The following is a 25,934-nucleotide window of genomic DNA, read 5'->3' as shown; positions in this document are numbered from 1 at the left end:
AAGACCAGGGGGTGGCCCTTGTCACTTGTCTGTAAGACCCATGGAGTGGCCCCAGGATTGGCCAAGAAGACCACGTGCGGCCCGTGGCATAACCGCAAGACTATGTTTGGCACATAGCACCTTAGCAAGACTATGTTTGGAACATAGCACCTTACTTGATTATGGATATGTTGGTTATGAATGGCTCTTGGCTATGTATGGCATGTATGGATCAGTTGGTTTGTATGGTATGTGGTAATATGCTTTGATTACTGACACTTTGGCTTAACACGCGATATTATTATGAATGTTTTATACCCATGGTTTATGTAATAACTTATTTAAAAATGAAATTTTTGGCCTTGAATTTTGGGATGTTACAAGTTGGTATCAGAGCCCTGGTTTGAGGGATTCGGACACACCCTCGGGGGTGTTTGGACTCAAATCGAGGGATTAAAAGCTTTTTACAAGAAAATGGTTTTCTAAAATATGAGTTAAAGGAGATTTGAGAAAGAACGAAGTGTGTGATGTGCGCGACCGGCCGAGCTCAAGTAAGTTTACCCCAAGATACCCATACAAGTTTATATTATGGTTACCAGTTTCAGTAGAACAACATGATAGAATAGGACTAAGGATCTTGGAATGATGCCTTATGTGCCTGCTTTATATGCTTTAGCTTATGAGAATTGCATGCTAGTATTGAGTAGACAGCAGTAGGATAGCCTGTTTAGGTTATACCTGATAGTATGAGCTTAGCATTGTATGCTGGTGCAGTTTCCTGTTATGAGGATAGGATTGCTTGAGATCGTTCCCTTTCTCTGAATGCTGGTTGCTTTGTGCTTTGTGGGACTCTGAGTGATGGGAGTTAGCCATTAGGGGAATACGTCACGTCACATGTGATCAGGATTGAATAATCTCAGAGCGCTGGATTTAGCCCTATTACGCAACTCTCGTTTGAGTCTAACCGTTGTAGGGACGAGTCTTTTATTCGAAGGATTATCTGAGCCTCGTCACATGTGATGGTATTCATGTGATAACTAATTGGCATTACAAGGAGGCCTTCAGCAGCTGAGGACTGGTTTGGGTAGAGCCAGAGATTTATCTAGGGCAAGCCTAGGATGAGAGTAGCAGAGATCAGTAGTAGTGAAAGGGACTTGGTGAAGTTGAAGCAACCCTTGAGGAAAGTACGGATAGATGTGGAAGGTAGTATGGGCCCGTGCTACTGGAAGCAGAGGATCCGTACTCGAGTCAAGGAGGGCCGAGATGGAACTAGGAATCTTGGATAATGTGTGAGACCTCTCGGGGTATGTTTTGATCCAGACATTTATGTGTTTATCTCCAGTATGGTGACCACGCGACATGGAGCAGGAGGCTCAGGATCTGGATCAGGATCGGGCTCGGGCGCGTGATCCGAGCAAGTTGATGATGGATTACGCGAGTTCATTGCGTCTGAGATTACGAGAGGCATCCTTGAGGCGACCCCGGTCATTTCCGGGTCGATCAAGGAGGGGATCATTGAGCTTATGGAGGATCGCCTCCGAGCTTTCAGGAGTGATTTGGCGTCTGGACAGGCGAGTACGTGCACACTGTCCTTCAAGGACTTTAGAGGGAGTGGTGCGCCAGACTTCCACGGGGTGAAGGACCCCATTATTGCCAGAAGATGGATTGCAGACATTGAGTCTGCACAGTTGACGAGCTTGTGTCCTGAGGGGTCGAAGGTTCGATTTGCTGCAGGGTGCTTGAGGGGCAGAGCTAGAGACTGGTGGGAGTCAGTTGGTAATTCCTTGGGAGCCTCGGCCATTGAGGCTATGACCTGGTCCGACTTCGTGACCAAGTTTAGGGCGGAGTTTGCGCCGGCTGTGCAGCTTCAGCAGCTGGCCAGGGAGTTCCTAGACATGAGACAGACGACGAAGTCGGTGGCGGAGATTACTTCCAAGTTCCGGGAGATGGCCTTATTGGTTCCTCAGTATGTAGGGGATGAGGATATGCGGAGGACCCGCTATCATGACATGTTGAGAGCTTATATTCGGGAGCATGTTAGCTTCTCGGCATGCCCGACCCTGGACTCTATGATTGCCAGGGCGCGGGAAAGGGAGATTGATTTGGAGCACATTTCGAAGAGGAGGTCAGATCAGACGTATACTTTGGAGGGTCCCGGGAAGAGACCCAAGACTTCAGATCAGCGATTAGTAAGTCGGCAGGTCCGAAGTCAGTGCAGCACGTGCGGGAAACCACATGAGGGAGTTTATCGTTCCAGGGGTTCAGGCTGCTACAAGTGTGGAAGTGATGGTCATGTCCGTAGGGACTGCCCACAGGGGTCAAGCCCATTATGTTTTCACTATAATCAGGTGGGACACAAGAACACCGACTGCCCGACGGTGAGAGGAGGAGCAGGGAGTGCGTCTGCCCCGACAACTTTGAGGTTTACGGATGGGTGAGAGGGTAGGGCCTTGCAGTGACAGATGAGGGAGATCTGGATTACAGCAGGGAATGTTGCAGGTACGTATCTATGGCTATTTTCGTACCTATGTGTATTAGGGTTGTTCTTACCCCGGACTCAGGTGATAGTATGTATGAGTTGTCTCTCTTCTTGTATTCGGATTGTACTTTCAGAATTGTCATATGCCAATTGCATACCGGGAACTATTAGTAGCTAGTGTAGGGTCATCCCTCACTTCGGGATCGAAGTGTCCAGTATTATCTCGATTATGACCAAAGCGGTTCAGGAGCGTTGCATGGAGGTTGGTGGACAGAGTCTATGGAGTAGCCCTCCACCATCATTAGGGTTTGGTGGTTCTAGTCTTGGTACTTGGGATGGCTTTTGGAAGCATCAAGGGAAGTGGTCTATCACTGATGGGGTTGCTCTAAGCATTAGTCTTTCAGACCTTAAAGGCATTAGTTGGAGCTCATGGGATTATCAGTATCGGGGATGCAGGAGGTGTTCATCTAGTATCCGGTAATCGTACGGTATTTGGAATGGACTAGTGATGGATCGCTAGCGGCATCAAGGCGATGGTAGTTATCATGCCTTTTGTGCAAGGGAGGAAGGAATGGAAATCCTCGGGTTTCGCAGGCATGAAAGACTTAGCTGAAGCTAAGTGGGGGAGAAACAATCATGTTATGGGAGCAGAAGCAGTTTTGAAACTAGGATAAGTTTCGCTCTCCTGTCAGGAAGGAAGACGGCCCAGGTGGTTGTATGAATTGAGGACAGTGCGAATTGGAAGTTTGGAAAACTTGCCAAATGTGAGACCTCATTCTCGAGATGTCTGGTAGCAGATTGCAGAGGAATCGGTTGGGAGTTCCAGTTGGGACATGAGTACCACTTGGGGGTATTAGATTGTGCTTGTATGCTCGACTATGGGTTAGTCGTAGCATCCACTAGCAGCCAATCGGTGTGGAAGGGTGTTGTCAGACTGCCGGATGGCCGTAGCATTCACTAGTGGTCAGATAGTAAGAAGAGTGTGGTAAGACTGTGGGGCGGTCCGTAGCAAAGGTTAGCAGATAGCATCGACGAGTGGTGCGACTGCGGTGTGGCCCGTAGCAATTGTATGTGAGGATAGTTAGACTGCGGTGTGGCCCGTAGCATTAGTTTAGTAAGACTGCGGTGTGGCCCGTAGCATTAGTGTAGTAAGACTACGGTGTAGCCCGTAGCAATTGTATGTGAGTATAGTTAGACTGCGGTGTGGCCCGTAGCATTAGTTTAGTAAGACTGCGGTGTGGCCCGTAGCATTAGTTTAGTAAGACTGCGGTGTGGCCCGTAGCAATCGTATGTGAGTATAGTTAGACTGGGGTGTGGCCCGTAGCATTTGTTTAGTAAGACTGCGGTGTGGCCCGTAGCAATCGTATGTGAGGATAGTTAGACTGCGGTGTGGCCCGTAGCATTAGTTTAGTAAGACTGCGGTGTGGCCCGTAGCATTCGTTTAGTAAGACTGCGGTGTAACCCGTATCAATCGTATGTGAGTATAGTTAGGTTGCGGTGTAGCCCGAAGCACTGGTTTAGTAAGACTGCGGAGTGGCCTGTAGCTTTAGTTGGTTGGCAGCGCAGAAGTGTTGTAAGACTATGTGGGTGGCCATAGCATTCAGTAGTTGACAGAGCGAGTATAGTAAGACTACGGGGTGGCCCGTAGCATTCGTCGGTCCCTATTCGCTAGTGCGAATGTATCAGGTGTGTGATTCAGTGGCAGGGTTTTTCAGATAGTTAAGTTCAAGACGGGGCAGCCGCCCGGATGTGAGTGGGCCACATTATGATTGGGTCCGGAAGGCGGTAGGCCACCAAGAGTGGCGTAAGAATGCGGGTAAGCCGTGGCATTCATTAGTAGCTTAGTTCGCGGAGTGTGGGCGGGGGCCCGTATCTCCGAGGTGGCATGGGGGAAACCGGTATTCCGGGTAATGGTAGATCAGTTGGGACCAGGGCGGTCTCGGTTCATCCGGTAGGCAGATGGGAGTCAACAAGACTACAGGCAGGAATGATGGTAAGGGATTCGGTGTGAAAAGTCGTGAGATGATCGGATGATGCTAAGCTGCTCATTGCGGGATCGAATAATCTCAGAGTAAAGGAGTTGGCTCGGTGACGCCGTTCTCGTCTGAGCCTTAAACGTAGCAGAGAGGGATCTGCTACCCAAAGGATTGTCTGAATTCTCACGATTGGGTGGAGCTTTCAGTATTGGAGCATTGTATGGGGTTATTACGTGAGTATTGGTATGATGGCCGGCACTGGGAGTGGCCGGGATTGCGGTTTCAGCAGAGGATCGGTCCTCGAAGGAAATTGGGAAGGTTGTTGCTTGTGAAAAGTGCCTTAGAAAGGCCAGTGACAGAGTATGGTAAAAGGGTAAACCCCTTGCGAATCAAGGGTAAGAGTATCAGGAGTATCGGTATGTTTACCAGTTGGATAAAAGTGTTGTACTCGAAGGTAGTAAGTAACGGGTTATTCTGAAGATTACATCTTCAGGGTTTGGATCGGATGGGCGGAATATGTACCTTGTGGTAAGTGGCGACCATATGGTAAGGTAGTTGGCCATGGCAGACTTCGAGGACGAAGTTTAGTTTAAGTGGGGGGAGTGTTGTAACAACCAGAATCAGAAAGCCCAAGAAAAGAAAGGAAAGGCTCTAAGTCAAGAGTCAACTCGTCGAGTCCAGGGAGGAACTCGACAAGTCGGAGCGGGATCCGGGGCATAGAGTAAGTGACCGACTCGGCGAGTCGGCTAGTGGACACGGCGAGTCTGGTCTGGGCGAGAAAAACCCTAATCCCGGGGGTTGTGCCCTATTTAAAGAACATTACATCCCTTCCCCAGCCTCTTTACTCCCCTTTTGAGATCCAGAAACCCTAAATCGTGAGTGAGAGCCCTTGGAAGCAATTGAGAGCCTAGATAAGTGATTTTGGTGAAAAGGGGCTTCAAGATCAAGAGGCTTGCTGCAAAGGAGTGGTGTAGATCCGGGATCTACTTCAGTTAGAGCATATATTGGAGGTAATAAGCTGTTGCTTTGGCTTTATTGCAAATAGATCTATCTTATGTTTTAGATTTGGGGGATTTTGGGCATGATTGAGATCTATGTCGAGTTAGAGGCCTATCTCTAAGGTTGCTACCTCAGAACTAGACTTGTGATGGTCCAGAAGGTCATAAAGTTCATGTCAATAAGTTGTTGGTGAAGCCCCTTTGTCTTATACCCTAGCCCTTGAGTGTTTTGGGCCTTTAGCTCCTTCGTTTCACGTAAAGTTTGCAACTTTATGTGGGGGATAGACTGTAGAAGAGTGGATCTATGGATTGGAGCCCCTGCATGGCTCGAAAAGCCACTGTATGGATTGAGAACTGGAGAGACTCGGCGAGTCACATGGGTGTACTCCATGAGTTGTATGAGTATGTGCATGGACTCGGCGAGTTCGAAGAACAACTCGGCGAGTCTGTTGAAGATTGCCTAGGACTCAGCGAGTCTGTTCTTGGACTCGACGAGTCAGGTCGCAGAACCCCCAACCTCTTCTGGTTAAGACGCAGATCAATGAGTTGAGTGGTGACTCAGTGAGTTGGACAGGATGGGACTTAGAGATCGTTGAACTCGACGAGTCCTGGGGTGACTCGGCGAGTTGGGTCGTATTTTGAGAGCTTCTGAGTTTAAGGACTCGGCGAGTCTTCGGGTTGACTCGGCGAGTCGAGTCAACTGGAAGGTTGACTTTGACCAGGACTTTGACTTTAACCAGAGTTGACTTAGTTTGACTTCTAGAGTTCAGTTTGGAGCTAAGTGTTTTATTGATATTAGTAGCTCGGGGAGCTAGTGGAGCAGCGATTCAGAAAGTGGTCGGACAGCAGCCAGAGGGTTATCAACAAAGTTCAGCAGTGCGAGGTGAGTCTCCTCACTGTTTGTATGGGTCTACGGCCATAATGCAGACCCATTTAGTTTATGTATGGTAGGAAGACCCGGGGTTTAGCCCTAGGCATTATGCATGAAAGACCAGGAGGAGGCTCCTGGCACACAGTATGTTATTATGTATGGTAGGAAGACCCGGGGGTTAGCCCTAGGCATTATGCATGAAAGACCAGGAGGAGGCTCCTGGTACACTCTATGTTATTATGTATGGTAGGAAGACACGTGGGTTAGCCCTAGGCATTATGCATGAAAGACCAGGAGGTGGCTCCTGGCACACAGTATGTTATTATGTATGATAGGAAGACCCAGGGGTTAGCCCTAGGCAATATGTATGAAAGACCAGGAGGTGGCCCCTGGCGCACTGTATGCTATTGTGTATGAAAGACTAGGGGGTGGCTCCTGGCACATTATATGCGGAGTAGCCTAGTAGGGTAGTCTGTATAGTTGTCTTTGTGATACTTGCATGAAAGACCAGGGGGTGGCCCTTGGCACTTGTTTGTAAGACCCAGGTAGTGGCCCCAGGCTTGACCAGGAAGACCACGTGCGGCCCGTGGCATAACCGCAAGACTATGTTTGGCACATAGCACCTTAGCAAGACTATGTTTGGCACATAACACCTTACTTGATTATGGATATGTTGGTTATGAATGGCTCTTGGCTATGTACGGCATGTATGGATCAGTTGGTTTGTATGGTCTGTGGTATCTGGGGAACTCACTAAGCTTCGTGCTTACGGTTTTCAGTTTTGGTTTCAGGTACTTTGTTTTCAAGGAAAGGAGCCGGTTCGATTGCAGCGCATCACACTATGTTTTCCGCACATGAGATCTTTGGGATCACACTCTGATATGGTTTTATGATAATATGCTTTGATTACTGACACTTTGGCTTAACACGAGATATTATTATGAATGTTTTATACTGATGGTTTATGTAATAACTTATTTAAAAATGAAATTTTTGGCCTTGAATTTTGGGATGTTACACTAGGTCAAGTGCATGGTGTGTGTATATAATTCATGAAAAGGCGTTCGAGTCAAAGAGCGACCCAAATATGGATAGTCACTACAGTTAAGTAGTTGTAGAATTCACATATCAATGTGAAATCTAAGTACACTATCCATTGTTTCTAATTGTTTCCAAGTTTCTATTAGGTTATAACTTAGCTTCTAGTTACTAAGTCTAGTATGTGCCATGCCTACACGTGCAACTAAGTTTATTAAATCTAGAACTTACTCGAATTTTGACGGTTGTCACACTTATAAAATGGTATTTTTTTATTTTGAAGCTTTACATTGTGATGGTGTGTATGAAACTGTGTTGTGTATATATAATTTAGGCAATAGTGTATTTCAAATTGATTTGTCTAATGGTATATAAAAAGCATGCTTGTGGCATTGTCGTCTTCGACACAATAAAAAGAAACACATTGACCAACTCCAAAAGGATGGCGTGTTGGAATCATTTGACCTAAGGTCGGATGATACATGCGAATATTATCTTGTGGGTAAGATGGCAAAATCACCTTTCACTGGATCTTGTGAAACAGGTGAAGGTTTGTTGGACCTCATACACACAGATGTGTGTGGACCATTCAGATTCACCACAAGGGATGCAAATCGATTTTATGTGACAGTTATAGTAGATATGGATATATTTACTTAATCAAACATAAATCAAAAACATTTGAAAAGTTCAAAGAGTTTAAACATGAAGTCGAGAATCAATTAGGCAGGAAGATAAATATGTTCCGATCAGATAGAAGTAGAGATTATCTTAGTATCGAATTCCACGATTACCTCAAGGAATGTGGAATAGTTTCATAATTGACCCTTGTTAGATAGTACACCACAACTTAATAGTGTGGCTGAGAGGCGCAACCGAACCTTGTTAGATATGGTTCGTTTCATGATGAGTCGAGCTACTCTACTAATTTCTTTTTTGGGTTATGCCTTAAAGACTGCCACCCATATTCTTAATCTTATCCTGAATAAGAAGGTTGCCAAAACACCTCACAAAATGTGGACAAAGAAGATTCCATCGTTAGCAAATATCATGGTTTGGTGTTGTGAATATTTCGTTAGACGAGAGACTCTCTACAAGCTTGAACCTCGAAGTGAGAGCTATATTTTCATCGGTTACCCACACAAGTCCTTTAGATATTTGTTCTACAGACCTACTGAGAACGTGGTCTTTGTAGCACGAAGAGGAGTCTTTCGCGAGAGAGAGCTCATATGCAAAGAGGACGGTGGGAGTACCATTGACCTTGAAGAGATTCAAGAATCAAACAATTAGGGAACCTCTGAAGACGCTAGGGTTCGACTAGAGGAAGAGATTCCAGTTGAACTAGTTGATGATTCATTACCTCTTAGGCGTTCCAGTAGAGTTAGAATGCCACTTGTGTTCTTTGGTTTTCATATTACTACAAACTGAGATATGTTTATCAGTGATAGTACACTTGTAAATTTGGATGAACGGAATAACTACAAGGAAGCAATGGCAGGCCCTGAGGTAGCGCAAGGGAAATAGGCAATGGAGAGCAAGATCAAGTCCATGTATGACAACCAAGTTTGGAATTTGGTTGATCAACAACGTAGTTGGAAGATAGTAGGTTGCAAATGGATCTTCAAGAAGAATACAGAAATGGATGGTAATGTGGACACATTTAATGCACGAATTCTTACGAAGGCCTTTACTCAAACCCCAGGGGTTGACTATGACGAGACATTCTCACTAGTGGCTAAGATAAAATCTATTAGAATCATGCTAGCCATAACTTCCTTTCATGACTATGAAATTTGGAAGATGGATGTCAAAACCGCTTTCCTTAATAGGAAGTTCGTTTAGTATTTTTAGATGAGTCAGCCAGAGGGTTTTGTTGATACAAAGTTCCCAATAGAGTGTGAAAGCTTGAGAAATCCATCTTTGGGTTGAAATAAGCTCATCACAGTTGGAATCTTTGTTTTGACGAGAAGGTCAAAGAGTTTCACTTCTCTAAAAGTGAAAATGAGTCATGTGTATATCTTAAAGCTAGTGGGAGTATAGTAACCTTCCTATTTGTTGGATTTTGTGTCTAAGCCCATAACTATAACTGGTATGTACTTGACCCGATTGTAGCATGGTCCCTTTTTGGGTTGCCTTCACCAGTGAAATTCGATAGGAAGGATTTTTGAGAATAAGGTTATTTGTGATTTATTGATATATTACAAGTATAATATATTAATATTATTTAATTAGTATTGGTCAAGAATTAATTTGGAATTAATTTTTTTTATCAAAAGAGACTAATTAAATATATGGGGATTGATTATGTAAATCAATGATTCTTGTAATGTGGACTAATGATCCATGACTGTATGGTTGGGGCTAAACCAATAAGATAATCTATGGATAGTCCATGGAGGTTAACCCATGGAGCATAAGGATGTGAAAAGTCAGGAGCATTAGGGTTTACAAAGTGTAACCCTAGTGTTTGCCACATTATAAATAGTGCCCCCATAAGTCAAGTCGGCTACACACTCCTTGGAGTCAAGAATCTTATTCTCCTATAACCTCCTCTTGCATTTTGGTGTTTGTGAACCAATAGAGGCATCACACTTGAGGTGCTCAAGCTTTCAATGGTAAAGAACTCTACTCTACTCAAGAGGTAAGCATCCAAACTATGTTTCATATTATATAGCTTCACTTGTATGCTAGTTAGGGAGAATACTTTGGAAAAAGAAAATGCATGTATATTTAGAGAAAACATAGGTCCAAAGGATTAAGGGTTGCATGTGCACCGCAGGAGTGTTATAGTGCTCAAAACCCAACAGTGGTATCAGAGCCTAGGATTGTTTTCAATTATATTTGATGCTTACTAGTTTTTCAAAGCTGAAAAAGTCGAAAATTTGGCCACTGACTGGTGAACTCGCCTAGTACATGAACAAACTCGATGAGTCCACTCAGTAAACAGGGCAACTCGGTGAGTCAGTTCATGTACTCGACGATTTGAAGGCCCTGTTTGCAGAATTGCGAGTTTCTTGGCCTGGTTTGGATTAGGAACACTACCACAAACTGCTTTGGATCATTGGAAATGTTTTTTTATGATATTGTAGTGCTTGTAATCATCCAACCACAAGATAATAGTCAAAGTTTTAAAATAATTGTTGTTTTTATGTGATAAACAAAATTGCTTTCAAATTGTTGACCTAGAAAATTATCTTGCCTATGAGTTTAGTTAGATCATGAATTATGTGATAATTTAGTTATTAGAAAAATGATCTAAATGATGTTTAATGACCTCCACAACTTTTCCTCAAGTTATGGAAAATGAAAGGTCTCATACATTAAAATCAATTAAACTCAGAAGTTATGAATGTGAAGAGTTTGACAAGTATTAAAACTTGCCCTCATGTTTTGGAATTTGTAGAGTCTCATCAATGAAACTTTAATTCCAAACCCTAGAGTTTTAAAAGTTAAAATTCAACCCTTATACTTTATAATATTATAATCTTAATAATATATATATATATATATATATATATATATATATATATATATATATATATATATATAAGACAAAGTCGGTCTTACCGTTAGTAGGTCTCATTCACGAAGTCGGTCTATAAGGGGGGTATAAGGTTACTGCCTATAAAATGGTAGTTTAATGAGTGTTCACTCTCACCCACCACTTCCTTGACTGGTGCAGGGTCGTTAGCCGAACGGGTACGATAGGACATTAATTCTCCCCCATTAAAAAGTATAATGATAAATATAAAGTAACTAAACTTTTATTAAACTCCCAATCTTCGTTACTTTAGGAAAAAATGTGAAATGGTGCTAATCCATGAAATTACACTTTGCACCTTGTTAAGTCGTTAGTGGAGCGTGTGTGGTTAACCGGCACACTAATCTGGGACTGACAATATGTGACAAAGGATAACTTGGTGTTAATCATAGATCAATGGAGCGTGTGTGGTTAACCGGCACATTCATTAGGTGACTTGTAACATTGGGTGTACCAAGCTAATTTGCATTATTATTCAATCCTTGTTTGTGATCCTCAGCATCACAGTCACAAACTTGAAGGGAACAATCGATATTTAAACATGCCATTGAAAAGTTCAATGAATCTCAAAAGATCTAGGAATTTCAAATCCAATTAAAACTTAATATATTTCGTTTTTCATGGTGGAAATTGGTAAATCCACATTTACCTACCTTCAAATATTTTACAATTGGATTACGGCATCCCTCTTTGCAATTGTGGAATATTGTGTTGGGTCCTAGCGTTAATATTTCATATTGGGTGTAATATTAAGGATAATCATCTAATCTAAACTTTGTTCTTCTTCTTTTACAAATGTTTATCCCAAACAATGCTTCCAACCCAATCCATTCTGGCTCTTTGTCCCTAATGAATTTATGTGGGAGGGTTATTTTCGATGGCTCGAATTTCAATGACTGGATTCGAAACATCAGGATGGCTAGTCGTTATGAGCACAAAGAATATGTCCTTGATAAAGAGCTCAAAGAGATTGATGTCACCACTGCTACTCCTGAACAAATCATTGAACATACTACTCATGACAGGGATGCGACAAAGGTGTCGTGTCTAATGATTGCAACCATGACTGTTGAGCTGTAGAAGTCCTATGAGGACTACTATCCTTATGAAATGTATCATGATTTGATGGAAAGATACCATCAAAGTGGTCGGCATGAGAGGTATGAGATCATTGCCTCCATGATCACAACCAAAATGAAGGATGGTGAACCAATCACGTCCCACTTGCAGAAGATGCAGAGATTCGTGGACCGCTTGCTTAAATTAAATGTTAATTTTGATGAAGAGTTGGCCATAGATATTATTCTACACTCTTTACCTTCTTGTTATTATCAGTTTCGTATGACTTATCATATGAACAAGGAGGATGTCACTCTTAGAAAGCTTCAAGGCCTTCTTAGGACTGTAGAAATCAACCTGAAAGGCAAAACGGTTCTGTCTACTCCTACTACTGCTTCTGCCCCTATTCTGGCAATCGGATAAGGGAAGGGAAAGAAGAGGAAGACTCCCTACAAGAGCCGCAAGGGAAAGTCTCTTGATTGATCCTCTTCAAGTGGGACCAAAGTTGGTTCTGTTAATCCCACTTCCAACCCGAAGGAATTAGAGTGCTTCCACTTTCATGATAAAAGCCATTGGAAACGAAGCTGCCCCAAGTACTTGGAGGACATAAAGGATGGGAAGATCAAACCCTCATTTGTAGGTATTTACACTATTCAATCTAATAACTCATCGCATGCTAATTCATGGGTCCTTGATACAGGTTATGGTATTCACATTTGTTCTGATTTACAGGGACTAAAAAGAAGTAGGGATGTGGATCACGGGAAGATAAACTTAATAATGGGAAATAGGAATGTTTCTCCTCTTACCAAGATTGGATTTTATTCTTTACTTCTTAGTAATGGTTTTAATTTAGATTTGAATAATTGTTGTTACTCGGACGATATGGCGAGAAATGTTATTTCCTTTCATATTTTGTATAAACAAGGTGTTACCTTTTCTTTTAATAATGAAAATGGTGGTATTTATGCTTATTGTAATGGTGTATTTTCTTTTGAAACATTACCTTGCAATGGTATATATGAAACTGTGATGGTTGTAGATAATTTAGGAAATAATGTGTTAAATATTGATTCTTCCAATGATTTGGATAATGCATGCTTGTGGCATTGTCGTTTTGGACATATCAACAAAAAGCGCATAGCCCAAATCCAAAAGGATGGAGTTTTGGAGTCATTTGATTTAAAGTCGGATGACACTTCTGAATCTTGTCTACTTGGAAAGATGACCAAGTCACCCTTCACTGGTACTTGTGAAAGCTGTGAAGGTCTGTTGGATCTCATACACACTGATGTGTGTGGACCATTTAGAACCGCCAAAAGGGATGCTAACCTCTTCTATGTGACTTTTGCTGATGATTATAGTAGATATGGGTATATTTACTTAAACAAGCATAAGTAAGAAACTTTTGAAAAGTTCAAAGAGTTTAACCAAGAAGTGGAGAATCAATTTGTAACACTAGTCAAAATAGATCAATAACAATCACATGTGATTATGCCAATCATGTAATGTGATGTTGTTAAACTAGTAATATGATAAACTTACTATGTAGTTCATGATAAATTCTAATACAAATATGAACTTTCTTTATGATACAACGCAAAGTATATGTCCATACGATTCCAAAAATATAGAGAACGTCTGAATCTGACTTCGCATAAAGAAGTTATGATAAATTGAACACTATAAATCTCTATAATAAGAGGAATTTAAAATCGACTTAGAATTTGCTATTGGAGTCTAAAAACAAGTTGTAGTGCTCGTAAATACCTACGTGTGTATATAAAGTGTTGGGTTTTGAGCATTCTAACACTTCCTAAGTGTACATGCAACCCTATTAAACCTTGGATCTATGTTTGTCTAAGATACATGCAAAATATTATTTTCCAAGGTTTATAACCTATCTAGCATGGCATGGGGTACTTTTAACCATAAAAGAACTAGATGAATTACATACCTTTTGTTGATTGTTGATTCCTTGGAGTTTGAGAGCCAAGCACCAATAATGTGAATGCCTCAAATGGAAATCACAAATCACCACAAACTAGGAAAAAATGTATGAGAGAGTATACTAACTCTTGATTTTGGCCACCACCCTTACACACACATTAATGTATTTTTCATGCAACATAAGCTTGTTTATATAGTGTTCATGGTTAGGGTGAAACCCTAATAACCCATGTCTTTTCCTCTTCCAAGGATCCATGGGTAAAAGCTCCATGGATCATCCATGGACTTCCATATAAGCTTAGCCCATTCCAAAATGAGTGTTAGCCCACACCATATAATTATAATAGCCCATGATTTAATTAGTCTTCCTTTTAATCACTAAATTAATTCATAACTAATTGAAGATTAAAACTAATTAAGTAACATGACTTTATATTAATATATTATAACTTATAATATATTAATAAATCGTAAGTATACAACTCTCATAAAATTATCCATAACTAGTTTGGGTGAAGTGCAACCCAAATGGACCATGCCGGGTCGGGTCAAGTATATACCAAATAAGTTATGGACTTAGACATCTTATCCAACAGACTCCCACTTGGATAAGTCTAATAACTGTATTTGCCTATATTACTTCAGGAACCAACCGGCAATCGTAGCTCTCGAAAACTCTTGTGAACTATGAAGCGCCATTTTAGATAAGTGATCATATAATCCTCTGCTCTCATGATATCAGCCGGACAAATACATGGAACAATGTCTTACTTATTGTCTAGCAGTTGTTTCTCGATTTCCGATTTGTTTGACAAAGAACTTAACTGAACACATCAATTTAGTTCTGACCGGGCCCGGTACATGGGTCAACACAAAATCATCGAGGGGCCCAGATATCGCTTCTATTTCTAGAAGGAACAGATAAACTTCGACTCATATGCTTGTTCTACTACTTATTGAATTGCACACAAAGGCACGTTTTATAACATCAAGTTACTGATGCGTTTACGTGCAATCAATGCACAACCAACTCATAGGTAACAACTCATATCTCTAGGTTTGAAGACTTATATGATATTACCGTCTCACGATCACTCGAGATAAATTCCATGAAGTGATACAAGTGAGCGTGGGTTTATTCCAATACTCATAACTTATGAGTACTCATGAATGTTGTAGCAACCATTGCTATGGCTAAACACCTTTATTCATCTACAATCCCAATTCATGACAGTCTTGATTCATACCTACTTCCGACATATGACCGACTGTGGATAGTTTGAATAAATTAATTATTCTGGAAGTCAAAACATGCAAAACTGAAACAATAGTAAATAATTGACAATGATAGCAACACTTTACTCATAAATAAATCACAAATTTTATTCATCATCAAACGTCGATTACATTTTACAAGTTTCAGAAAAGGCTATCTAATCTGTAAAACTAATATCGTCCCTCAGCCCGATGCGCCTCGCATGCTGCAAATGCTTCACCCTCGGCAGTCCCTTCGTAAGGGGATCCGCAGGGTTCTCATCTGACGATACCCTTTTTGCCACGAGGAGTCCCTCTTCTATCTTGTGTCTTATGAAGTGATATTTTCTGTCAATGTGTCGGGATCTGCCATGATCTCTTGGTTCCTTGGCTAAGGCAACCGCACTATTGTTGTCACAGAAAATCTCCATAGGCTCCTTAATAGCTGGTACAACTCCAAGGTCTTCGATGAAGTTCCTCAGCCATATCGCCTCCTTTGCCGCTTCACTCGCTGCTATCTACTCTGATTCACAAGTCGAATCAGCTACAGTCTCCTGTTTGGAACTCTTCCAAGTGATTGCCCCTCCATTTAAGGTAAAGACCCAGCCCGACTGAGAGCGGAAGTTATCCCTATCAGTCTGAAAGCTAGCATCACTATACCCTACTACTCTCAAGTCATCACTCCCACCAAGGGTAAGGATCCAATCCTTAGTCCTCCGCAGGTACTTGAGAATATTCTTTACTGCAGTCCAATGAGCCTTGCCAGGGTTCCCTTGATATCTGTTGACCATGCTCAAAGCGAAGGCCACATCAGGACGGGTACAAGTCATAGCATACATGATCGAACCAACAGCGGAAGCATAAGGTAATTGACTCATCTCAGCTATCTCATCTTCTGTAATCGGGCTCTGAGCCTTGCTCAGTTTGGCATTACTTTGGATCGGTAATTCTCCTTTCTTGGAATTCTGCATGTTGAACCTTTTCAACACCTTATCCAAGTAGATACTCTGACTAAGTCCAATTAGTCTTTTACTCCTTTCTCTTAATATCCTTATCCCTAGGATATAGGTAGCTTCTCCAAGTTCCTTCATAGCAAAGCACTTCCCAAGCCAGGACTTAATCTCCTACAAGGTTGGGATGTCATTTCCTATGAGTAGTATGTCATCCACATACAGTACCAAAAAGCTAACTATACTCCCACTAGCTCTGACATACACGCAGGACTCATCTTCATTTCTTGAGAAACCAAACTCTTTGACCTTCTCATCGAAACAAAGATTCCAACTTCGAGATGCTTGTTTCAATCCATAAATGGATTTCTCAAGCTTGCACACTCTATTGGGGTACTCTGCACTGACAAAACCTTCTGGCTGATTCATGTAAACATCCTCAGCCAACTTTCCGTTAAGGAAAGCGGTTTTGACATCCATTTGCCATATTTCATAATCATGAAATGCAGCAATGGCTAGCATAACCCTAATAGACTTAATCTTTGCTACTGGTGAAAAGGTTTCATCATAATCAATTCCTTGAGTCTGAGTAAACCCCTTCGCAACCAGTCGAGCCTTATAAGTGTGCACCTTCCCATCCATGTCGGTCTTCTTCTTGAAGATCCATTTGCACCCGACTGTCTTACGGCCTGGTACATTGTCAACCAAGTTCCAAACTTGATTGTCATACATGGACTGTATCTCGCTGTCCATAGCCTCCTTCCATTTAGCAGACTCTGGGCCTGCCATGGCTTCCTTAACACTGTTAGGTTCATCCAGATTTACCAGTGTACTGTCACTGATAAATGTATCACCTTCCGTAGTAATATGAAATCCATAATAAAACTCAGGTGTGTTCCTAACCCTTGTGGAACGCCTCGGAAGTATATACTCGTCAGCTGGATCAACAGGAATTTCCTCCTCAAGTTGATTGCTAGTGTCTGAGGTTCCTTCACCAATCGAGTCTTGAATTTCTTCAAGGTCAATTTGCCTCCCACTGTCTCCTTGGCTTATAAATTCTCTCTCTCGAAAGACCCCTCTCCTACCCACAAAGACCATATTCTCACTGGGTCTGTAGAAGAGGTAACCAAAGGATTTTTGTGGGTAGCCGATGAAAATACACCTTTCACTTCGAGGTTCGAGCTTGTCATGAGTTTCGCGCCTCACGAAAGCCTCGCAACCCCAAATCTTGATATGGTCTAGATTGGGAACTTTCCCAGTCCACATTTCATGAGGTGTTTTGGCAACCTTCTTTGTAGGGACTAGATTAAGGATGTGGGCGGCAGTCTCTAAGGCCTACCCCCAAAAAGAGACTGGTAGCGAAGCTCGACTTATCATAGAGCGAACCATGTCCAACAAAGTTCGATTGCGCCTCTCAGCTACACCATTCAGCTGTGGTGTCCTGGGAGGTGTCAATTGTGAGACAATCCCACATTCCTTTAGATAGTCGAGGAACTCAGTACTAAGATACTCACCACCTCGATCGGATCGAAGCATCTTAATGTTCCTGCCCAATTGATTTTCTACTTCCTGTTTAAACTCTTTAAACCTTTCAAAAGTTTATGACTTATGTTTGATTAAGTAGACATAACCATATCTACTAAAATCATCAATAAAAGTCACATAATAGCGATTAGCATCCCTTGTGGCGGTTTTGAATGGTCCACATACATCAGTACGTATAAGGTCCAACAAACCCTCACCCCTTGCACAAGTACCAGTGAAGGGTGATTTTGTCATTTTTCCAAGTATACAAGACTCACAACTATCATCCGACTTGAGGTCGAACGACTCCAAGACTCCATCCTTTTGGAGCTGGCCTATGCGTTTCTTGCTTACATGTCCAAGACGACAATGCCACAAAGATGCTTTATCCAAGCTAGTAGAAGAATCAATACATAATACATTATTTCCTAAATTATCTACAACCGATACAGCTTCATACACACCATCACAAGGTAATGCTTTAAAATAAAGAACATTGCTTTAAAATAAAGAACATTATTAAAGAAAGCGTTAATACTACCAACTTCATTATCAAAAGAAAAGGTAAAACCTTGTTTGTACAAAGCATGAAAGGAAAAAATATTCCTCGCCATTTCAGACGAGTACACACATTTATTCAAATCTAACTTTAACCCACTATCTAGCAACAAAGTATAAACTCCAATCTTGGTAACAGGTGCAACCTTCTTGTTCCCCATGATTAAGTTTATCTTTCCGTGCTCCACATCCTCACTTCTTCTTAGGCCCTGCAAGTCACAACAGATGTGAATACCCCAACCTGTATCAAGAACCCAAGAATTAGAATATGGTGAGTTATTAGACAATATAGTGTAAATACTTGCATGGGATGGTTTCACTTTCCCATCCTTGACATCCTGCAAGTACTTTGGGCAGTTTCGCTTCCAGTGCCCCTTATTTTGACAGTAGAAGCATTCAGCATCCTTAGTGATGGCAGAAGGAGTGATAGAACCACCTTTGGTTCCAGATGAGGAGCCTTCAAGGGACTTTCCCTTGGTACCCTTCGAAGGGTGCTTCCTCTTTTTCCCTTTGCCTTGCCCGATAGCCAAAACAGGGGTAGTAGTAGGAGTAGGAGTAGCAACCGACTTACTCTTAAGACCACTTTCGGCAGTCTTTAGAAGTCCTTGAAGCTTACTGAGTGTGACTTCCTCCTTGTTCATGTGGTATGTCATACGAAATTGATCATAACACGATGGCAAGGAGTGCAAAATGATATCAATTGCCAACTCCTCAGGGAAGTTCACATTCAGTTTCATTAGACGGTCCACATACCTTTGCATTTTCTGCATGTGGCTCGTGATTGGTTCGCTATCCTTCATACGGGTAGTGATCATGGAGGAGATTATTTCATACCGCTCTTGACGAGCACTCTGATGGTACCTTTCCATCAGATCCTGATGCATCTCAAAAGGGTAATAGTCCTCATAGGACTTTTGGAGTTCAACTGTCATGGTGGCCATCATGATGCATGCCACCTTGGTCGCATCTCTTTCATGTGCCTGATACTCAGCGACCTCCTCAGGAGTAGCAGTGGACTCATCAAGCTCCTTTAGCTCCTTATCGAGGACATATTCCTTGTCCTCGTAACGAGTAACCATCCTGATGTTCCAGATCCAATCCATGAAGTTGGAACCATCAAAGATGACCCTCCCACAAAGGTTCATGAGGGAAAAGGAGCCAGTAGGGTTAGAGCCCGAAGCCTTGTTGTTGGAAGACATCTGAAAAGAAGAAAACAAGTTTAGATTAGATATATCGAATCCTTAATAATACACCCAAATGTAATATTAAGGCTAGGATCCAACACAATATATTATAACTTAGAAGAGGGATGCCGTAATCTAAGCTATAATATATTTGAAGGTAGGTGAATGACGATTCACCAATTTCCACCATGAAAACTAAATGAATTATTAGGTTTAATTGGTTTTGAAATTCCTAGATTCCTTTGAGATTCATTGAACTTTTCAATGGCATGTTTCAATCTCGATTGTGCCCTTCAAGTTTTGTGACTGGGATGCCGAGGATCACAAAACAAGGTGTGAATAACCATGCAAATTCACTTGGTACCCTTAATATTATCACCTAATCAATGTGCCGGTTAACCACACACGCTCCACCGATCTATGATAAACATTAAGTCACCCTTCGTGATCCTTACTAGTCCAAGTTAGTGTGCCGGTTAACCACACACGCTCCACCAACGACTTGGTAAGGTACAAAGTGTGAATTTCATGGGTTAGCACCATATTCACATTTTCCTAAAGTAACTAAGATTGGGAATTTATAAAAGGTTTAGTTACTTTATAATATTCATCATACTTTTAATGAGAATTTATAAGTCCTTGTCCTACCCGTTCGGCTAACGACCCTCCACCAGTCAAGCAAGCGGTGGGTGTGAGTGGACACCCCTTAAGTTGCCATTTTATAGGCAACAACCTTATACCCACCTTATAGACTGGCTTCGTGAATGAGGCGTACTAGCGGTAAGACGACTTTGATCTTATACATATATATAATAATTAACCATTAATGTTATAAATAGTATAAGGGTTGAATTTTAACTTTTAAAACTCTAAGGGTTTGGAATTAAAGTATATTAAAGTGTGTGTAACTTTACAAATTCCAAAACTTGAGGACATGTTTTGAAACTATTCAAAACTTTTCATTTCATAACTTATGAATTAAAGGTTCATAAAAATGAAGACTCTTCATTTCCATGTAACTTATGTGTTTTAAGTGTGTGTTTAAAAGAAGTGACCTTTGGATATCCATAACTTGAGGACAAATTATGGACTCCATTAAAACACATGAATGATCAAGAATTAATCCTAAACAATTCAGCAAATAATTCCTATCATCTTCTAAATTCATAAGAACATGAACATGATCATCAAAGTTTCAAGAATTATATGAACACATACAAAGCATGAAATTTTGATATAAGCTATTGTAAATGGATTAGAACAACCATTACACCAACTAAAACAAGTTTTAAAACACCAAAACAGTTTAGGGTAATGTTTCTAGTCCATTTCCAGCAGCAAAAGTCGAAAATCTGCATTCTGAGGCTCCTACTCGCCGAGTGCACGAACCTACTCGCCGAGTAGGATGAGTTTACTCATGAACTCGGCGAGTCCCCCCATGGACTCGGCGAGTTCATCAGGCAGACAACAAAAAATTCGACCTTTTTCACTATTTTGCATCAAGTATCAAACAAACAAGCCTAGGCTCTGATACCACTGTTGGGTTTTGAGCATTCTAACACTTCCTAAGTGTACATGCAACCCTATTAAACCTTGGATCTATGTTTGTCTAAGATACATGCAAAATATGATTTTCCAAGGTTTATAACCTATCTAGCATGGCATGGGGTACTTTTAACCATAAAAGAACTAGATGAATTACATACCTTTTGTTGATTGTTGATTCCTTGGAGTTTGAGAGCCATGCACAATAATGTGAATGCCTCAAATGGAAATCACAAATCACCACAAACTTGGAAAAAATGTATGAGAGAGTATACTAACTCTTGATTTTGGCCACCACCCTTACACACACATTAATGTCTTTTTCATGCAACATAAGCTTGTTTATATAGTGTTCATGGTTAGGGTGAAACCCTAATAACCCATGTCTTTTCCTCTTCCAAGGAGCCATGGGTAAAAGCTCCATGGATCATCCATGGACTTCCATATAAGCTTAGCCCATTCCCAAATGAGTGTTAGCCCACACCATATAAATATAATAGCCCATGGTTTAATTAGTCTTCCTTTTAATCACTAAATTAATTCATAATTAATTCAAGATTAAAACTAATTAAGTAACATGACTTTATATTAATATATTATAACTTATAATATATTAATAAATTGTAAGTATACAACTCTCATAAAATTATCCATAACTACTTTGGGTGAAGTGCAACCCAAATGGACCATGCCGGGTCGGGTCAAGTATATACCAAATAAGTTATGGACTTAGACATCTTATCCAACATAAAGAACGTCCAAAAAAGAGTTCGTATGCGAAAGTTATGACCCTTCAAATATACAGCTGTCAGAAACCCTAATCCGATTGAACTCACGACGTGAGCATAGAAACTCAGGACATGAGGAGTCAAATTTCCACATTTCGGACCTAGAAGGTGCGTGAAGAGGCTACGAAGTGATAAGTTCAAAACTCACGACATGAACAAGGAGTTTCTCACGACGTGAGGAGTTATATGGCCACCTTCCGAAGCTAGGGACACAAATGGCAAGTCTACGAGGTGAGCAGGCTTGACTCACTACGGGAGTTTTATAAACTCACGATAGGAGTTTTATAAACTCACGACGTGAAAAGCCAAAAACCTTCCTATATATAGCAGGTCCGACTTTAGCTACTAGGGTGAGTTTCACGGCCCCACTTTCTAATATTTTCAGGGGAAAACGCATGTTAAATTATTCTTCAAAATCAGCACACCTTTTCTTTAAGCTTCCATTGATTCTTCAAAAACATCAAAATGTAATTACATTGCATCATGTATTAAGAATCTCCAAAAGAGACTTAATAGAGTTAGATAATGGACTTTATCTGAAGTAGAGTCAAACTTTTGACTTTACCATCCTTATGTGGTTTCAGGTAAATTCGGCAGCTTCGCAACCAATGCCCCTTTCCTTTAGCAATAGGCATATATGGACTCTTTGGGAATGGTACATGGGACTAACTCAGACTTAGCCTTTCTCTTTACCATTTGGTCAAACGAGTTGACTATGGCCGATCACTTTCCATTGGGAAGAGAAAGTTTTTTTCTGGATTTCCAGTGTTACCATTGTCAACGTCCATGAAGTTTTGGAAGTTGATCTTCTAATCAAATTTGCTTTACCAGTGTTCCAAATCATTGTTGATTCAGCAGCACCAAGCAAATAGATAAGATCATTAAAGGGTCATGTCGTGATCTGTCATCAGGGAGTGACTGAAGAACAAGTCAACAGCCAGCTACCTCGAGACTTCGACACCCGACTCTCCCGACTTGTCAATATGTGACTTTATCTCCAAGACCTAAGCACATATAGACTTTGTTTGCCAATAGGGATTGAGTGACTTAGAACTTATCAAGTCTTGAAACTTGTGGGATAGGAAGATTTATTGGAGGAGGTGGAGGAAGTGAAGTATGATTTCCAGTCCCACTAATGCACAACAAAGGGATTGATCTTTCACCTTAATTGCCATTTGGGATATCATCTTCATTAGGATAGCTTGTTCCTAAAGATTTGGGAAGTCCATAGTTGTCTGAAGGAGACATCTATAAGGGAGAAATTCAAGTTAGTTGATTTAAAGTCCTTAATATAACACCCAATGTGAAATATTAAGGCTAGGATCCAACAACCTATTTATAATTGGAAGAGGGATGCCGTAATCCAAATTATAAAATAGTTGAAGGTAGGTAAATGACGATTTACCAATTTCAACCATGAAAAACAAAATATAATTAAGTTTTAATTGGATTTGAAACTCCTAGATCTTTTGAGATACATTGAACTATCAATGGCATGTTTGAATCTCGATTGTGCCCTCTCAAGTTTGTGACTGGGATGCCGAGGATCACAAACAAGGTGTGAATAACCATGCAAATTGACTTGGTACCCTTAACTTTATCACCTGATCGATGTGCCGGTTAGCCACACAGCTCCACCGACCTATAATAAGGTCAAGTTACCCCTTGCCACACTTACTGGTCCTTGTTAGTGTGCCGGTTAACCACACACGCTCCACTAACGACTTGGTAAGGTACAAAGTGTAATTTCATGGGTTAGCACCTTTTCACATTTTCCTAAGTAACTAAGATTGGGAATTTATAAGTGTTTAGTTACTTAGTATTTATCATTATACTTTTAATGAAGGGAGAATTATAGTCCTTTCTTACCCGTTCGGCTAACGACCCTCCACCAGTCAAGGAAGCGGTGGGTGAGAGTGGACACCCATTAAACTGCCATTTATTGGCAGTAACCTTATACCCCCCTTATAGACCGACTTCGTGAATGAGGCCTACTAATGGTAAGATTGACTTTATCTTATACATATCTATATAATTAAAACTAGTAAACAAAGCGCGGCTACGCCGCTTTTGGTGAAAATCGAAAAAAATTTAAAAGATATGTGATAAGAGTGTAAATCACAAAGCGACCGTTTCTGTAATTTTTTATCAATATATGGACCATTTCTATAAATTATAGGGACCATTTATGTAAACATATTTTTAAAGCAGGGATTGCTTAAGTAAATATTAAGACGGTAGCAATCCAAGGACCAAACTGTCAACCTCCTAAACTTATTGTGGCCAAAACTATAAAACAAAGCAATCCAAGGATTAAAATTGTCAATTTCCCAAACTTGTTGTGGCCAAAACCTAAAGCATGTAAAGTTTTGTGGTCAAAACCAAAAACATGGAAAGTTACTATTCATAAGCTCCTTCAGATTTAATATATATAATTATAATAATAGTATAAGGGTGTATTTGAAACATTTAAAATACTTGGTGGTTTAATCTATTAATTAAACTATACTCTTAATTTAATTAAACTTAAACCATGTCTTTATGGAATTATTAACTCTTTTAATTAAACAATTTAATTAATTTAACGAATTCCATAATGTTTGAATTTTTAACTTTTTAAAAATCTAAGGGTTAATTTGGAACTAAAGTATTTAAGTGTAAGACTTTACAAATTCCAAAACTTGAGGGAAAGTTTTGAAACTATTTCAAGACTCTTCAATTTGCAACTTATGAGTTTTAATGGTTCATAAAGTTGAAGTGACTTTTGGTTATCCATAACTTGAGGACAAGTTATGGACACCATCATTAGCATTAAGATCATGAATTAATCAAGCATGTAGGTTACACACAATTCCTATGATCTTCTAAAACTCATAAGAACAAATATTCATATCAAACAATTTCAAGAAATCATATTAACACATATAAAACTTGAAAATTGATAATAGTCATTTGAAATGGGTTAACATAATCATTACCACTTTAAAAAACAAATTTTACAAGTCCAAAACAGTTTGGGATAATGATTCTAGCCCATTTCCAGCAACAAAATTCGGAAAACTGCCCAGCACGCACCTACTCGTCGAGTGCATAATCCTACTCGACGAGTAGGATGAATTTTGCCTTGGACTCTTCGAGTTCTCCCCTTGCACTCGGCGAGTCCAGTCGAACAGTGAGCATTTTTTCGATTTTTCAAGCAGTTTGCATCAAATATACAGAAAACAATCCTAGGCTCTGATACCACTGATGGGTTTTGAGCATTCTAACACTCCTATGGTGTACATGCAACCCTATAAACCTTGAATCTATGTTTTCTCTAACATACATGCAATTTTGATTTTTCAAGGTTTACTTCCTAACTAGCATGGGATGGGGAATATGTAATATAAAACTAGTAGAAGTACATACTGTCACACCCCAAAACCGGAACGGCGGAATACGTTCTGGGGTGGAGGATGTCATGTACAGTATCATAACAATGCATAATAGTAAAGACAAGCAACAACATCCATTGCATTAAGATAATAGTTGTAATACAAGCGTGTTCTGTACAATTTGTAAGACACCAAAAGTATAATCAAAATAAAAGATGAGTCTTGTATGAGCTCCATCTTCTCAAAAGCTTCATCTGTACCTGTCTATTGATGACCTGAGAATACAAGTTATTTTGAAAGAGTTTATCAGCATAAAGCTGGTGAGTTCATAAGTATTCAGTGTCATTGGTTGTATAAAAATGTTTACAACAATGTAGTATAATAGCTGATATCAATGGTTGACAATAGTATACTCCCTAGAAAATCCTATATTTTCCAGTAAAAGTAGTCTTCTACCAAGACCCGTTTGTTTTCATGTTTGATCCTTTGAAAAAGGTAAAAGTTTTCCCCAGTGAAACTATCAGTAAGAAAATATAGTTTTGGACTTTATTCATGTAAAGTAATTGGGAAAATAAGGTTTTACCCCAGCAGTGGCACTGCCGGCTAAATGAAATAAAATGTAGACTCTAGGTAGTATTAAATGTACAATACACCTCGGGGAGCCTGTTTGGCCTTTAATTCTTAATGTGTAATTAAAGGTTTGAATGTGAACTCGTATGTAACCATGCTGATTGACGATCGAATAACTGATGACCCTCCGAGTCATATGTAGTGATGTGACATTTTGTCACCCCTTGGCCTTTCGGCTGGGACTGTAGCTAGCAGTCGGGATGTGGGAGTGTCTTTCCCGTATAGATCTAAACACA

The sequence above is a fragment of the Lactuca virosa genome, chromosome 8 (assembly GCF_052849685.1).
Source record: "Lactuca virosa cultivar CGN04683 chromosome 8, Lactuca_virosa_CGN04683_v6, whole genome shotgun sequence".
In the NCBI taxonomy this organism is placed as follows: domain Eukaryota; kingdom Viridiplantae; phylum Streptophyta; class Magnoliopsida; order Asterales; family Asteraceae; genus Lactuca; species Lactuca virosa.
The sequence above is the reverse complement of the archived record's forward strand: the minus strand, read 5'-3'. Positions refer to the sequence as shown.